At 38.4% G+C, this 15,411-nt stretch overlaps 1 protein-coding gene across 2 annotated transcripts in view; it reads left to right on the forward strand.

Annotated features, from left to right (window-relative positions):
- tenm1 (teneurin transmembrane protein 1) overlaps positions 1-15,411 on the forward strand; it is a 392,082-nt gene that overhangs the window by 36,412 nt on the left and 340,259 nt on the right. For both annotated transcript variants that reach the window (XM_055198820.2, XM_055198822.2), the window contains exon 3: positions 13,748-13,816. The gene's annotated coding sequence lies outside the window, so the exon portion shown is untranslated. The remainder of the gene's footprint in view (positions 1-13,747; positions 13,817-15,411) is intronic.

Consider the following 15,411-nt stretch of genomic DNA (forward strand, 5'->3'; position numbering starts at 1 on the left):
TGAAATGTGCTGGATATGACATTGTAATAATAGCACTTAGCAGCATTTTTTATCTGTATCGTTCTTTGTCTCTCTGTCAGTCTTTGAGATGCTTCGCATTTCAGTGAAAAAAAGACATACACGCTGTACATTTCTGAAATGTCTTTCGTCATATACTTCTATTATCAGGATACATTTTACAATGACATTTTATAATTATAGTAAGTGCTTTTAATGTACATTCATATGAATTTACAGTGTTTGGTGCTTTGCAGATTGCATGGGCATTTTGAGCTTGTGAGTGACGATAAATTTGTAATTTTGTGCCCAGTGGGGAATCTTCATCACGGGCAGCTGCGTAAACAATCAAACACATCCTATGCTCAAACCGAAACAATTATGTGAGGAAAGTGCAATCAGCAATTGCTGCTTTATTTCTAAGCAGCTACCGTGTGCTCACCTGTAGCAAACGCATCCATTTCTTTTCATGAAAGTCATCTCTCATCCACCGGAAACCCCATGGGGACAATCAGGAGCGATGTTGACCTTGAGTCCTTATATTATCTATATACAATGTCCTTACACTTTCAAATCATTCACACTTTTACATCCATTACATATAAGAAGAAAAGCTGTCTTTGTTTTTTAATTTCCCTTTTTTTATTTCAGTAGGAGACATCTCAAAATATAATGTGGTGCATTAGTGTCACCTTCATCTTTTTCCTTTCTTAGAATTAATGGCACATTTGAACCCATCTCCACTAAAATCTGTTGAATTTATGTGCCATAACAATCCCGTGCTATTATTAAATCATAAAAGCATGCAGGAAGGTCAGAGAAAATATTATTCCAGTTCCAAAATGCACAAGGAAATGCATTTGCCTGTTAACATTTTCACTTTTAGAGGACTGAAGGACGTTTCATTGTCATCTATTTCTCTTTCAGCAGTTTCTGAGAGCTTTGGCTGGGTTTCTGGGCATTTGCTGTATGTTGGTTTTCTCTATCCGCTGATGGATTTTCCCCCGGGGGATTAAAGCTGCTTATACGCACACACACAGGTCTCATTAACTTACAAATGTCTTAAGAGTTTCCTGTAGAATCAATTCATGCTCGCAAACTCAGTGTTCCTTCTTCAACAGTTGCCCTGAACCGAGAGTCTTGTTTTTAATGGCCAATAACCTCCTCATTATTTTCTTTTTAAAAAATTAAGAAAGCAGAAGTGGTGCTTGCCTATGCAAAGCACATCAGCTAAGTGTTATGGGTGGTCGCCTGGGTATTGCTCTGTGGTTGCTAAGGTTTTCTGAGTGCTTTTGAGTATGTTACTTTATGGTTGCTAGGGGGTAGTTGCTTACTGGCTCATTTTTTTCCGATCCCTAGATATGACTCTGGTCTTTTATTTATTGTAATTCCATTTAGAATGATAACAAATAGCTATTTTATGATCTGAAAATATGTTCACCTGGAAAAGTAATGGCACACATCTTTCCAATAAGCTGCATGATTTGAGGAATCTGTCATTAGTGTATCTTAAGTGGGTGGGTCCTAATAGGAGTTTGTTAAAATCCTTAACTAAGTTCTAATTCAAATGTTTATGGAGATGTTGTATATATATTTTTTATAAAGAAATGCATTTAAAGACATTAAAAACATCTAACTAGCACACATTCGTGCACACATTTGAAATAAGAAATTACATTTTTTAAATTATTTATACTAAGTGTTTTTACAATGTTGCATTTTTTAAAGCAGCTACATGAAAAACACCACAGAAAATGAAAAATATATATTATTAAAGCAACACTAGGTAGTTTTTTACCTTTAAATAATGTCTCTAAAATTATTTCAGTGATAGAACAACTTTTAATTGGACAAATTGTACTGTTGCTGCAACCTGAGCAGCCTCCTAGCTGCTACAAGCACCCTCTGAAAGTGGCGGTGGAGGGTAGAGCACACAGCCCCGCACCTCCCCCTGCCTGCAGAAGAGTGTCTGATACCAGGCACTGTTGCGCTTTTCAACCACATGGGGGAGCTGTAAGTCATTTTTACATGAAAACTACATAGTGTTGCTTTAAAGAATACAGTGGAAAGAATGATATTATTGCAAATTTATTGAATTATTGTTCTGATAAATAAACTATAATCTTATAATAATTACGATAATTTTACATTACATACATACAGAATTTGCAATGATAGCATGAACATTTACGTTTGGTAGAGAGTTGGAGACTCTTATACAGTACATTTACAGTACATTTAATCACTTTTTGTGTTTCCTGAGGCTTGAACATATTACCTTTCTGTGGCTAGCACAATGTTCAGTTAACATCAGTTGTATCAGTTTAGCTACAGGAACTCTCATAGGGTTGTACTCAAGTAATTTTCAGTTTTCCCACAGGTCCTTGAAATCCTTGAAAGTTTGTGAATCTGGGGTAAAAAATTCAAAGCTCTGGGAAGTTTTTGAAAATATACATACTTAGATACAGGTCATTGAAAGTGCTTGAATCTATTTTATGTTTTCTGGAAAAAAAATCATACTACTCCCTGTGTATTTTAGGATAATATAAGCACACATGCTAAACTGTTCGCTTTAAATGCTTATACAGTATATTCTGTATTCAAATGTTGATTCATACCAAAATGCTTTTTTGCATATTTGTGTTTGACACATGAAAACGTCTCTGGTTACGTATGTAACTGTTGTTCCCTGAGAAGGGAACGAGACACTGCGTCTCCCTTGCCATACTTCCTGCGTTCCTGTAACGTCGTCTTTGGCAATATTTCCGATGGTGACATACTTCCTGGCTCCCGCATCTCCCTGTCTTTGTCGTTAAGCCTCACTATTGGTTGAATTTGATATACACATTCAGACACACTTAACACCTGGAGGCGTCTCCAAAGTGTCACCGCAGTGACGCAGCTCAAGTTCCCTCGAAAGGGAACTGTAACAATGTATCTTAAAAAGTAACACAATGTAACCTTGCTCTCACTTAAAATGTGTCCTCACATTTAGTCCTTGAATTTGAGGGTATTGGACTGGAAAGTCCTTGAAAGGTCATTGAATTTGAAGTTTACTAAGGTGTGGGAATTACCCTGCAGTTAGTATGTTTGCTTGTAAACATTTGGTAGACTTCCAAGCTTCAACTCTATTCCTAATTGTAAACAGCTTTGTGAACTGTGCTTATTGTTGGCTCCTTATGCTGTCCCATTGTATACAAGCATCCTCTCAATATGTGACCCTGCGATGTAAAACATTGTTGCACATTTTTAGGTGTAATCAATTTGAACTTACAATTCATTTAAACTTTCTTGACCAGTGATGAGTTGCTATAAATTATTAAAATTAAGTTGAATTACCTTAAGTTATTTCAACTTTATTTTTTATAATTTATAGCAACTCCTCACAAGTCAAGAAAGTTGAATTTATTGTGAATTTTTAAAGTGTGGCTGCGAAATTGAGGCTAACGTTTTATAATCTAATTATAAGATTAGCAGCATCAAAAGTTGATTTCAGTCATTGAATTTACATTGATTTCAATCTTTGACATCGCCATAGTCAGTATTAAAAATATCAAGGTTATATTTTCACAAAATGTTCTTTACATTGTATAGGCTGATTTTATGTAGAAAACAGTTCATCATGAAAAAAGACCATAGCTGGGTTTTCACGAACGTAAATGTAAACAGCGGGTGGTGGCTGATGTACTGAAGTCTGGCTCTACAAGTAAAAACCACAAAACATCAATATGTCTGATCATGTGAGTTAACAAACCCAATAATCTTCGTCTCGATTACTCTCTCAGTGCCCCCATACTTTCATATCCCTTTTCCGCCACCACCCACCCTCTGTCCACGGGAGAGAAAGAGCCAGTCAGAGGCAGAGAGGGATGGTTTCCCTAAAGGCTGGTTTATAAGAGGGAATCCAGAGTGGAGAGGAGACATGGCTAATTTACCACAGAAACACCACTGACACCTTGATGAATGGGCCACTATATACCTGAACTCGGTGTGTGTGGGACGTTCATAGCATAAATGCATGACGCGCGCCCGAGTATGAAGAAAGGGGTCGAGCCCCCCAGTTCACCCCGCTGCTGCTGTTGCCGGGGGCAAGTGAGGCCAAAGACGGGAGGAGTGGAGGTAAAAAGGGGGGCACTATAAAAAGAAAAGCAGCATGAAGAATGAGAGGTTGAGGAAAGGTAACTGAGAGAGAGAGAAAAAGGGTCGTTGCACTGCATGCATGTCACTCATCTTATGAGGAGGATTTGACCTCCCTGCTATCATCTCGGATCATTTGTGATCCTCTATGGATACAAATGAAAACATCCATAAGGTAGCAAATGAAAAAATATGAAATGCATCCCGTTTCGAGTCAGGCTGATCATCTCTTCTTCAGCGAGATATAATAGAAGACTCCCACAGATCAAACTGTACAGAGAGAACACGACATCCTGTTCTTCTCTTGTCGGTAGGCAATAATCACATCACCATGACAACGCAGAGGGAAAAAAATGAAAAGGGTCTATGATGATTCTGACGGACCCTATGGCAAAATTAAAAAAGCAGGTCAGAAGATATCTAACAACACTTCAAATCTAAACAAATGTAGAAAGACTCGGTGACCTTTAGATAAGGGCCTCGCTATTGGGAAGTGTCAGGATACGTTATGGACCTCTGTAAAATGCTACAGTGTGTGTATGTGCGTGTATGTTTTGTATGTTGTTGTCATAAACCGTAATGTTTTTAAGCTTGATTTGTTGATACACTGTGACCAGCTGCTGTCTCGCAGCGCAGGACCATGCATGCATGTTTGTGTGTGTGTGTGTGTGTGTGTGTGGTAAAGTGCATTGTGCCCGTAGTTGTCATGATCTGTAATGTTTAAAGGGTTAAATAGCACATGCATTGTGTGATGCACACATAGGGCCCTATTTTAACGATCTAAGCACATTGTCTAAAGCGCACAGCGCAACGTCTAAATGGGCGTGTCCGAATCCACTTTTGCTAATTAAATGATGGGAAAAATGGTTTGTGCGCCAAGCGCATGGTCGAAAAGAGTTGGTCCTATTTTTTTAATGAGTAATGGGAGTATTTTGGGCGTAACGTTCAATAAACCAATGAGAGTCTCAGCTCTCATCCCCTTTAAAAGCCTGTTGCGCTGGCACTATGTCTAATCCCTATTTAGATGAAGGACTTTGTAAACTGAAGAACTAAGCGGAGGAAGAAGATCCCCAGTTTAAGATTAATGTTAAATAATTGTGTTGTTTTCCCTTATATTGAAATTGTCATTTTTTATTAAAACCTTTAAAACCCGTTTTCTTTTAGTCATGGAAGTAAAAAAGCAGCCTTGTAATTGCTTTAAATGTATGGCTATCCAATATCATCAAAAAATAATTTACAAGTATGTAAGAAAAGGTTTGTACTGTAAAAATACTTTATTTTTAACAAACAGGAGATAAAAAATTTACAAACGGCTCTCCGCAAGGTTCAGCACTTGGACAGCGTCAGTTTTTTTAAGCATTACTTAAATTCTCATCTCACCATATCCACAGGTACAGAGTCATCATATACAATAAATCCGTGAGGTAGCATTTAAAAAAAAATGTAAAAACAGATGCATTTGTTTAAAGCAAAGCATTTATTTACTTACCAGGCTGCAGGTGAAGCAGCTCTTTGTGCCTTCTAACGTCTCATAATTAGTCCTCATTTATGTCCAAGAGACTCAATAATAATCTTTTACATTCAATCCTTTAATCTTTCATATTTAAAAGCGTTTTTGTGCTGCTGCGCATTCATGTATGTGTTAAGCAAACCCGCGTTGTCGCCTCGTTTAGGCGCATATTACTAATGCGCTCTTTAAATAACAAAAAAAAAACATATTGCGCCATTGACTTTAGACTTTAGAGCAGGTTTTTGTTGGTCAATGGTGTAGTCTATTTTAGTTGCCTCAAAATAGCAACGCGCCAACAATGCGCCTGAACACACCTCATTTTCAGACCCATGGGCGCAAATGCATTTGCTATTTAAACAACGCGGCGCTAAGCGTGAAAATTATAATTGCGCAGGGTGGAAACTAGCAAAAGACACTTGTGTCGCGCATTGCGCTGCATTGCGCCGGGTGTAAGATTGAGCCCCAAATGTTGTCTTATAGTATACACTGAAAAACATGATTCATTCAATTAATTTTTTTAAGGTAAGTAGTCGCAATCAATTTATTTAAGCTACATTTAAACAAAAAGAATAAGGAATACAAAACAAAACAAACATTTTTTGTTTAAATTTAGCTTGAAGGTGCAGTGTGTAAATTTTAGCAGCATCTGGTGGTGAGGTTGCCAATTGCAACCAACGGCTCAGTCCAATGCTCACCCCTTGCTTTTGAAATGCATAGAGAAGCTATGGTAGCCACCACCGGAAAAACATGTCATTGTCGGAGACAACTTAGTAAAAACGTTTGTCCGTTAAGGGCTTCTGTAGAAACATGGCTTCACAAAATGGCGACTTCTACGTAACGTCTCATTCTAAGGTAATAAAAACATAACGGTTCATTAAAAAAGGTCTTTATACACCCCTGATAATATAGTTTTGTATATTATTTTGCATTACTGTCAAGAGATCCTTATTAAAATTACACACTGCAACTTTAAATAAATTGATTACCCTAAAAAATTGAGTAAATTGAATGAATCATTTTTTTAGTGTACGTGTCTGTGTTGGAGATCTGCTTTTGTTGGTTGTTGGCACAATTTATACCTCATTTATAATTACACTGACTTGTAGACAATATGTTAATATCTAGATCTGTGTGGGGTAGAGAATATTCTGTCAGAGATATAATCAATAATTAAATTTCAGATACACCGAGACTACGGTACTTATGTCTGTGTCTGCTGCAGATCCAGAGGCAGATACTATTTTTAAAAGCCTTTTCTTTGTCTCTATTACTGATCTAAAATGACAGCTGTCAATCATCATCAGAAACAAGCAGCTCGCTCAGAAAACGTGTTTTTGTTTCATTTAACTGCGAATTTTGTGTGACGAAGTATTTGCTTAGGCGCATCACAGATTATACTTTTAAATTGATACTGGGGGTTGAAACTCATTTTCCGGTTAAGCAGCACAAAGGCATCGGGCAAAAATAAATTGTTACAGGAAGAACTCCATGTACCTGCCGGGTACATACAATTTCAGCATATGTGCTTTCGCGAGTTCGTGTCATTTGGTCATTATGTTAGGCATCATATATCCATCAGATGAAGAGTACGTTAATGGGTCCACTTGGTCCTCATGTGTCCTGTCCCATAAGATCTGAGCAGATTATCACTACTATTCCACCATAATCTGATCTGAACAGCTGCCTCGGGGCACAGACCTGAAAACACACCAGCCAGTTAAAAGAGAGAGAGAAAGAAAAGTGAGCAAGCAAGAGAGAATTGGGAGGGTAAATTGGAGAGGAGAGATCAGAAACTATAAGAGTAAAGCTCTAGTGGGGCCCTTTGCATGCAGTGAGCGACAGTACAGACAGCAGTCAGGTGCCCTCGGGGCCGCTGTGATCGTGAACCTTTATCAGTAAATTACACTCTGAGGTCATGAATAAAATGTCTATGAAAACTAAAGGGGTTCTGGATTTTTGTTGAAGTTCGGTCTGCCACCGATTCTGACAGCAGTCACAGCAACTGCACTTAAACTCTGCCAAGACTGATTTCACCCTTCAACTGCGCTTTCATTTGCCTTGAAGCTTTCACCTTCTACTGAAAGCTTGTCTTATTATTTCCTGAGCAGACCCTAACAACGGCTTCGAAACACAACACCTTCAAATGACATAAATACACCCCCATTCTCTCTCGTACACACACACACACACACATACGCAGATGCAAAAACTGTCTGCCTCCGATGAACATCAGCCATTGGGTACGCTGTTGGAACGCAGGGCTTGCCAAAAAGCGTCCTGCATAATTTATTGTGAGATTGTTAGATCTTTGTCCATATTGATGTTATATTCATAACATGCGCTTTGAAAAAGTCTTGACACAACCACCCTGATCCAAAACAAAAGGTTCAAACTTCTCGTAAGAAATCGTACAAACGGAAGAGCCTTACCGAATGAAGAGAAATCTTCAGGGTTAGAATCTCTTTATTCAAAGCTATATCAATCACTTCTAAAGATCAAAGCTTTATTGCACACCTGAATTTAATTTGTTTTGGCACATACACACAAAGACAGCCTTGTGTACGTGCCTGTCATTTAGAAGACACTTTTATCAAGAGGACCGTCCCCGTAAAGCAACCTTGTGTCTCCCTCAAGGACATGGAAACACTGTCTGTCTTTTTGTCAGTCTATCTGTTTGTTATTTCTATCCATCCATCGATTCACCCATCTATCCTTGTCGCCCATAAGCTGACTGTCTTTAGATTTGATAAAATGGCTGGGTGTTAAAGACCTTCCAGTTTTTACCTTTAATCAAAGTGCTTTTGAAAAGTAACAGTAGGAAATCGCTGCTACCTCTCAATGGATCACTTAAAAAACAGAACTGGACTGTGAGGTGAAACGTTTTTTAAAAAACAAAGCCACCTTCTCTAAAACCAAATCAAAATTGTCACAACACTGTTGTGAATCCATGAGGCGCAGTAATTGCATGTTTAACAGGTTATGCAGGTCTACCACCTGCCTGGCAGACTGCAGAAAACAATGTGAGGTGCATCCAAAAACAAGAAAACAAAAGATGAGATGAGGACTCGGCTCTGGCATTCTACCCACTCTTTTTAAATCTGCCCAACAGTGACAATAGGAACAAAAATGAAGGTTGGATAAATGCTGTGAGCTCTGTACCACAGAATGCTAAGTACCTCTGTACAGAACTGTCCTTAATTTCATCTTTGAGTTTCAATGAAGTGTTGACAGCCCTGAACTACAAAGGGTGCCCCTCGCGGGAGGTCAGCTGTAGCTGAAGCATTGACTAACCTTGAAGGTCGTGTTAATGGTCAGAAAGTTCAATTCCCTTTTGCAATGCCATTTTACTCTCTTTTTTCTACTCAGGATGGGGGTCTTGGCTACATCTGTATAATGGGAATGACCACTAGAGGGCGACTCAGAAAATCAAACTCCCTTCTAACTTGCAATCTTGTATATGCATCTTCCTCTGTGCAGCCCATGTCCCAGTTTCAGCACCATGGACAGCACCACTTCGAAATCAGCTGTATTACTGTATGTTTAGCACCATGGATAGCACCACTTCGAATTCAGTTATATTACTGTATGTTCAGCACCATGGACAGCACCACTTCAAATTCAGCTGTAGTGCTTTATGTTCAGCACTTTATGGACTTTATGGAAAGTAGTGCTTTATGGACAGCACAGCACCACTTCAAATGCAACTGTATTACTGTATGTTCAGCACCATGGATAGCACCACTTCAAATTCAGCTGTATTACTGTATGTTCAGCACCATGGACAGCACCACTTCAAATTCAGCTGTATTACTGTATGTTCAGCACCATGGACAGCACCACTTCAAATGCAGCTGTATTACTGTATGTTCAGCACCATGGATAGCACCACTTCGAATTCAGTTATATTACTGTATGTTCAGCACCATGGACAGCACCACTTCAAATTCAGCTGTAGTGCTTTATGTTCAGCACTTTATGGACAGTAGTGCTTTATGGACAGCACAGCACCACTTCAAATGCAACTGTATTACTGTATGTTCAGCACCATGGATAGCACCACTTCGAATTCAGTTATATTACTGTATGTTCAGCACCATGGACAGCACCACTTCAAATTCAGCTGTAGTGCTTTATGTTCAGCACTTTATGGACAGTAGTGCTTTATGGACAGCACAGCACCACTTCAAATGCAGCTGTATTACTGTATGTTCAGCACCATGGACAGCACCATTTCAAATTCAGCTGTATTACTGTATGTTCAGCACCATGGACAGCACCACTTCAAATTCAGCTGTATTTCTGGATGTTCAGCACCATGGATAGCACCACTTCAACTCCAGCTGGACAGAGGGTATGCACATGACGTCACCTTCAGAGAAAGTGCCAGCGGTTACACCCACTGAGTGGCAAAAGACAGAGTGGCAGCATTTGAGTACAGTGTGAAATCAGCGAAAACACGGGGAAACCGCGTCTAAATGGGAAAAAAATGTTGTGCGATAGACTGCGATAGATTTAACAACATTTGGAGCTATCGTTTTACAGACTGCCAAAAAACACAGAAAGGAGAAGTAAATAGATTGTTCATGCCAAGGTTCACAGACCACAGGTCAGTTGACAAGTTGCTAGGGTCACTATCAAGCACAGTTTTTTTCAAGTATTTGCATTTTTTACCAGTGTTTTTCTTTGGAAAACATACATTCCAAAGCATATTATCATATTTTTTACGCTATTACATTTCATAAAGTTTTTGTTTTACATTTAATATTTAAGTACATTAACGTATTTTTACTCAAGTAAAAGTACACAATTTTAATGTAATTAGGTATTAGATAAATTTTAATATGCAATATTAAAGAGAATACACAGTATGATTATATGCTTTAGAATGTAGTGAAGTAAAAATTTTCCCAATACAAAACATCCTAATAAAGCACACATGCTTGAAAAATCGAACTAATGTAACTAAGTATTGTCCACCTTTGCTGTCAAGTCCAACTAAATTCAATTTAAGCCGATAATAGTCAGTTTTACTGGCATTTTCGCCGCAGCCGCTATGAAAGCCAGATATTTTGTTGAAAGTTTGCCACTCAACAGGACGAGTTCAGGCGTAGTCACATGGAAAAGTGACGTCAATGCATACCCTCCATTACTGTATGTTCAGCACCATGGATAACACCACTTTAAACCCAGCTGTATAGACCCTTTTACAGTGCACGTGATCAAATAGCCTGCGCACGCATTTAGGCAACGGAAGTGGTGTTATTCCCCATTGGTTCTAACGTTTTAGCAACCCAGAAACGGTTTCCCAGCATCAAAATGTAATATACATATATATGTATCTGGCCACTTTATATTTGGGCATCTGCTAACAGGTTCTATCCACTCCACTATAGTACACAATCTGGTAGCTGTGTTGAAAAAGTTGAGAGTCATTTTTTAAATAACTTTCTCTGTCTGTGTTGCTTCACTGCTGATTCTTGCCATACTTCCGTTGCCAAAATGCGCGTGCATACGCTGCCACGTCATCATTGTGTACAAACAGTAAAAGGGTCTATTACTGAATGTCCAGCCCTATGGACAGCACCACTTCAAATTCAGCTGTATTACTGTATGTTCAGCACCGTGGAGAGGGTTCCGGCTCCTCTTAAGCATAATGACCTTCTCTTAATCAGAATTTGTGGGATATATTTGGAACATCCATCTCTCTAATTCTGTTGGTCAATATATACCGTATCTTACAATCCACTGTCTGTCTGCCAGCGGTTTAGTCTCTGTTATGGGAAGGCCCGCCATCAGCTGATCTTTTGAAATCCTGCATTAGCAGAATAAATTGATCCCCTAGACAATTGAAGAAGTTCAACTGGATCTACACAAAAGGTGGTGGTGAGAAGTAAATAGTGCAAATGTTTATTTAACCAGACCACAACATAGAGCGGTAACTGTTCATATTGTTTACTTTTTCTAGTTAACAAGAACTGGTAAATCATCTTGAGCAATTGTTTATTTGCGTTCTTTCTTATCCTTTATCACACCATACCAGTAAATTGATAGAGATAAGCATACAGTACATTCTCTGGATAAAGTTAGACTGAGGCGTCCTTTTCAAAGCCCAGGAGGAGGTGCTACTATACTGGAATCCCATGTCTTTAAATTTACTTGCCTCAAAAATAAGGTACGTTTTAGATTTAGACAAATAAAAATTTTTGGGCAAACATTTTTTTGTATTGGTTAAAAACAATTCAAAGCAATTGGGACTGGCTACAAAACGTATGCTGGTCTTGTCTAACCTGTTTAAGTTTTGTGTAGGTGACATCTGGTGATAATAACACTTCCGTTTTTTGGGTGATTTCACAAATCGTCCAAACACAATCAGATTTCACAGTTCACAAAAAGAAACAGTGATCGCATCTGTGCTTCTTTTACTTCAAAACCTGTTGAAATTGCAAAGAAATTACATTGCCGCATTGCCGGAGGCAGAAATAATTCCTGTATTTGGACACACACAGTGCTATTCAAAAATTCGAGTCTACCTGTGAAAATGCTTCTGTTTTGCATTTTTATATGCTGATTTTTATCAGTATAACAATTTAAGTAAAAATTAAATTGAAATGTTAAGGAAATGTGGATATTTTTAATCGAATTTGGCATGTTGCCAAGCTTGCCATGCTGAGGCTTAATTTGTGCAGTCTTTGCCAACACTGATATGGACTCCGCAAGTGTCCAAAACCAGATGATCCATGTTATCCCAGCATGACTTGAGAATGTTACAGTCTCAGAGAGCATACTGCGTGCTTTATTTTCGTGACCCAAAGCCTGTTTATTTCCAAATTTAATAAGATTCCGATTTCCATTGCGGATGTCTAAATGGTACTGTACGTGCGTTAATGCAAATTAATACATTATCTGAAAGCATGTATGTGCTTGAGGTCAGGTGGTTGTTGAAACATGGATGGGCTAAATGCTCTTCACCGTCCTGACTGCCTGAATAAATATGCATTTTAATAGGTTACACTATTCATGTTTACATGTGTGACTCCCACACGTGTGTCTGTGTGTGAGTGTGTGTGGGAAAAGCTGGCTTAAAGATGATTCGATCAGTAGATTTGTTTTCTCTGACAAACGTACTCTGACGGGCATACAAACAGGTTTGTGTCTGTCAGTGAATAAATCATCTGTGCTATTCAACACACACACACACACACACCGCTAGGGATTAAGAGATGGCAGAAATACTTAAACGCAACTGACAGAGGGGAAATGACTTTGACCCCTACCAAACACACACACACAAACACACACACAGATCTGAAACATTTACATGATCACACAGACTTACACACTTATGTGCACACACACACAGGTGCGAAACATCTACAATAAAAAGCAAGCTTGCCTCAGGCACATGACTGGTATGACAGTCATTTGAAAAGATGAAGGTTCAAAGCTATACAAGCCTGTAACAGGTTTTGACATGCACCTGCATTTCAAATATATCTGCTTGAAAAACAACATAAGCAACAATGCGTTTGGTAATTGCCTACTGGCCTCAAAGGAGCATTTCTGATCTGAAGAGCTCTTCACATTGGTCCTTTTTTTGTTTATTTAATGCACACTCAATTAAAGTTTAATTAACTCACCAAAACACAATTTATTGACCTTTACTTACTTCCCCTCACCTCCCCCTCTCTTCCTTCATGCTGTTTCTTTCCATTTTGTGCCTAAATGTTCCCTTCATCCTCCAGCCGGTAGGGTTAGCAGATCTGGCACTGGGGACTGGACACATGGGGCGAGCCAGAGAAAGAGTTAGTGCTCAGCAGTCGTCTGGACCACTCAATACAAAATGTTCATCTGATCAGAGTACTTGCTTTTCCATTCTGGTTATGCATTAGTTGAGCACAGCCATGAGTAGCAAAAAAACATACTACCCTCTCTTCATATCATTGGTTATTCCTTTAAATTTCACATGACTATACACACTAAGGTTAAAATATTAATAAACGCTTGAGGCGAAAATACCACCTATGCCCTAGTTTTTTAAATGTGGGTGGAAAGTGCCCCTCTTTTTTAATCCATTTTATAATATTCTATTCTTGGTCTATCCAGTTACAGGATTCAAGCATCTGAAGACATGGTGGCCCGTAGCTGTCAGACATCGGTATTCACATCTTAAAGGTGAGTGTCGTTAGATGTGCAGCTAATATAAAGCGGTTTTTGATGTGTCATACTGATGACAGCCGTAATGAGTTAGCAAAATTTGCACTTGAAAAACACCTCTGAAAATCAATTTTGTGTGATAAATACTGGCCCTTAAAAAAAACGTTAATTTCTGTCACACACAGAGTCACAGATAAGGGTTTGAACAATGACGTGTGCTGAATAATAAATGTGTTGTTTCTTTTGCTCTCTGGGTGACACAAAGTGAGTCTAATGTTACAAAGCAAAGGTTTAATCCCTAAATTAAAGCTTAATCCGTTCTCTCACCGACAGTTTACCTTCAGTCATGAGAGATGATGAAAGTATAATGGCAGATTTCGAATGGTTGTTGAATGGTTGCATCAGAGTTTATAAATTTTGGTCAGATTATGCTGCATAAAGGTACGGTCACACTAGACTTTGAGCATGCGAATATTTGTCGGACGTTACTGCGGGGAGAGGTTTGTCAATATGAACATTGGCTTTGTCCATTTGTGCTTTACAGTAGAGAAAGGTCACACGGTGAGGTACCAGTTTTGTTCTGGCACAAATCTCCACATGATACTAATTCAACTGGTCGCACAAGCTTGTGTTTCTGGTCTGAATAGAGGGCAAAGGAATGAAAAGTCTACTGTGACCGCCCCTTTACACAAATACATACCTCAAATGTGCTGAGATATTTCCCTTTCGTATCTCTTTTATACAGTAAGTGATTTAAAGTTCATTTATAACATGTTTAAAAGTATTAAAAGGGATAGTTCACCCAAAAATGAAAATTCTGTCATCATTTACTCCCTGTCATGTTGCTCCCAACCTGTACGAGTTTCTTTCTACTGTTGAACACAAAAGAAGATACTTTGATAATTGATAGTACACTGAAAAAAATAAAGGCTGGATTTACTTAAAGGGGTCATATTATGAATTTTTTTTTAAGATGTAAAAGAAATCTTTGGTGTCCCCAGAGTGCGTATGTGAAGTTTTAGCTCAAAATATACACTATATTTTGAGCATATCATTTTTTACAGTGTAACCACACAATTAATGGTATGTATTGATTTCCATAGGAAAAACACATACTATAGAAGGCAATGGTTACGGCAGCTGTATGCATACCATAATTTATCAAAAGATTATACTCATACACGTTTAGAACAACATGAGGGGGTGTAAATGATGACAAATTATTCATTTTGGGTGAATTTGTCCCTTCCCCCAGATTTTATCATTTTTTCAAAATTTCAGTACGTGAAAAAACAAGACAAGTACAGTAAGAGCAACGACATATACAATTTGTTTACTATAGCTTAGATACTTTGAAAAAAAATATTTTAATCATTTGATTTCTGATCTGTTGTCGAAGCATATTTGAGCCTAGATTGAGGTTTCTTTTAGATGGAGAAGAGCCATGTGAGATTGCTGGGGTTGGTTTCTCTGCAAAAAATATAAAAACAGGCACTTAAAGGGGACATATCATGAAGTGCTATAATTGGGTCCCCAGTGCTTCTGTCAACCTATAAAATGTGAAAAAGATCAACCCAGTAACTTTTGGTAAACCCTTTTCTGCAAGCATGTGA

The sequence above is a fragment of the Misgurnus anguillicaudatus genome, chromosome 22, assembly GCF_027580225.2.
Source record: "Misgurnus anguillicaudatus chromosome 22, ASM2758022v2, whole genome shotgun sequence".
Classification (NCBI taxonomy): domain Eukaryota; kingdom Metazoa; phylum Chordata; class Actinopteri; order Cypriniformes; family Cobitidae; genus Misgurnus; species Misgurnus anguillicaudatus.